The following is a 2,527-nucleotide window of genomic DNA, read 5'->3' as shown; positions in this document are numbered from 1 at the left end:
TAGATCATTTACTGGCTTCATATTATACTTGAGTACTTTGGATTTATTTATTTATTTTTGTTTTTTTTGTATTTTTTTTTGGCTGGGGCTGGGTTTGAACCCATCACCTCTGGCATATGGCCGTGGCCCTACTCCTTTGAGCCACAGGTGCCGCCCAGTACTTTGGGTTTTTGCTTCTCCATTCTTGTGATACTTTACCAAGAAGAATGTGCTCTAACTCTATCCACGCTAATACAAAACATGTAAAGTCTCCATCATCTTTTTAAATGGCTGAGTAGTATTCCATGGTATACAGATACATACCAGAGCTTGTTAATCCATTCCTGGGTTGGTGGGCATTTAGGGTGTTTTCCACATTTTGGTGATTGTAAATTGAGCTGGGATGAACAGTCTAGTGCAAATGTCTCTATGATAAAATGATTTTTTTTTTCTTCTGGGTAGATACCTAGTAATGGGATTGCACGATCAAATAGGAGGTCTAATTTGAGTTCCTTGAGGTTTCTCCATACTTCTTTTCAAAGGGGACAAATTGACATGGCTGCCAGAGGAGGAGGAAGATGGTGGCCTGGAGGCAAAGTGTTGGCAGTGGAAAGGTGTTCCAGTGCTGGGGTGACTATGGAGAGCTATGGCCCGCACTGGCTGCAGGGGTGGATAGGAAGACTTCTGCACTGCGGGTGTGGGCAGGAGGGAGGTGAGGGCCCCAGAGCTCTACAAAGTGTGACGAGGCTGTAAGACCTGGTGTGGCGAGTGCTGCACTCGCTGCTCTGCCTGCACAGCACTGTGACCTCCTCACTTTCCGTTTGGTGTTTTGCCTTTGGTTTGGTTCGGTTCGGTACCTGGAACTGGATCTAGCGGCACTGCTGCCGCCCTGCCTCTGCTGGGGTCCTATCGCCACTCCGCTTCACGATCTGCAAGCCCGTGGCCATCGGCGGAAAGCGCCTTCACAACCAGCACCCGCACTGGGGCCGGGGCCGGGGCCGGGTTGCCGCCCATCCCCGGCTGCGCTGGCACGCGGACGGCTGTTTCCAGGAGAAGCTGCCTGTGCACATGGGCCTGGTGATCACAGAGGAGGAGCAGGAACCCCGCTTCTCTGACGTCGGGAGCCCAGTGGTGTGGTGTATGGCCGTGGGAATCTCCTACGTTTGCGTCTATGACCACCAAGGTATTTTCAAAAGAAATAATTCCAGATTAATGGATGAAATTTTAAAACAACAGCAGGAACTTCTGGGCCTAGATTATTCAAAATACTCACTAGAGTTTGCAAATAGTAATGACAAAGATGATTAAATTTTAAATTGCCATTCAGCAGTCAAGGGGCTGTCCCCAGAAGATGGAAAAGCAGTACTGTGAGAGTTGCTCAGGACTTTTGTGCCAATTAGTAGCCCAGCAGCAAAGAAGACTCACAGATTTGGATGTAGCTATATTAGACAGTTTAACTGATCCAGATTCAGTATTGAAGTTTGATTCTGTGGACAGCACATTGGGCTATCTTCCCTAAACATCAGTTATGAGGACTTTTTCTCTGCCCTTCGTCAGCATGCAGCCTGTGAACAGCATGTGGGAAAGTAGTGGATTCTTGGTTGCATAATTTGATTTTAGGTTTTGGAGAAAAGGACCCAAGTGACTGATGTTTACAAAGCACCTATGAAACTCTGAATATACCTAGTTTATAATCATAATTTATCAACAAACACAAAAAGCATCTTACTTAAGAGTGAATGCTTGTGTGCTTGTATGTGTGCATGTGTGTATGTATGGAAATGAACTTATAAATGGGGGAAAGATTGGAGAAGGAAATATAAAGATCTATTGCCTTGAGCAAATAGCATTGTTTTAGAACCTGATATTTCATATTTAAAATCTTCAGCCCTAACTACTTCCCTATTTTTGTGGGGAGAAGAAGGGCTGATTAGAGCTGTTTTGGCTGTTCTGGAGGGGAATAATTTTTGTTCAGTCCTTTCTAGTGACGAAACTTTAATTTTTAAGACTAACATATTGACTTATTAAATGGAAGCATTCTGAGTTTGAGGGGGCTCCAGAGGAATGGAGTTCTGTGTTGCTCATGTGTTAAAAGTTTGCTCTCATCTTTAGAGCAGAGGGAATACTTGTATTCAGATATCCATACATTTTCATTCTTACTTCATTATAGTCAAACTATGTTTTTGAGAATGTTGTTCTGGTGTCAGTGTTCTGGGTTATAAAGAACATTTGAAAAAGAACTCTTACTATATTGAAATGGAGAATTTTAGAAATCTAAATATAGAATTAGTAAAAATAAAAAACCCTCAAAAGTGAATAAGCTATATTTTTAAAAGTAAAAGTGGAAAATTTCCGATAAAAGGAAAGGATGTTTTCATTTCCTTTTTTGTTTGGTGGGCAGTATGCTATATAATAGCCAAAGTTGGTTTAAAAAAGATTTTCATTAGCTATTTTTATTTAAAATAAGTATTTCAGGAAGTTACCATGGCAGCTCTTTTCCTCAAAGTAACCTGTTCCTCTTTGGAATAACACATTTAGGAGCATGTTA

The 2,527-nt window shown here is 42.2% G+C and overlaps 1 pseudogene; it reads left to right on the top strand.

Annotated features, from left to right (window-relative positions):
- Positions 1 to 534: 534 nt before the first annotated feature.
- On the top strand, positions 535 to 1,569 carry LOC128577924 (dehydrodolichyl diphosphate synthase complex subunit NUS1-like; annotated as a pseudogene).
- The last annotated feature ends 958 nt before the right edge of the window (positions 1,570 to 2,527 follow it).

Source organism: Nycticebus coucang, chromosome X, assembly GCF_027406575.1.
Source record: "Nycticebus coucang isolate mNycCou1 chromosome X, mNycCou1.pri, whole genome shotgun sequence".
NCBI classification, from domain to species: domain Eukaryota; kingdom Metazoa; phylum Chordata; class Mammalia; order Primates; family Lorisidae; genus Nycticebus; species Nycticebus coucang.
The sequence above is the reverse complement of the archived record's forward strand: the minus strand, read 5'-3'. Positions and strand labels throughout refer to the sequence as shown.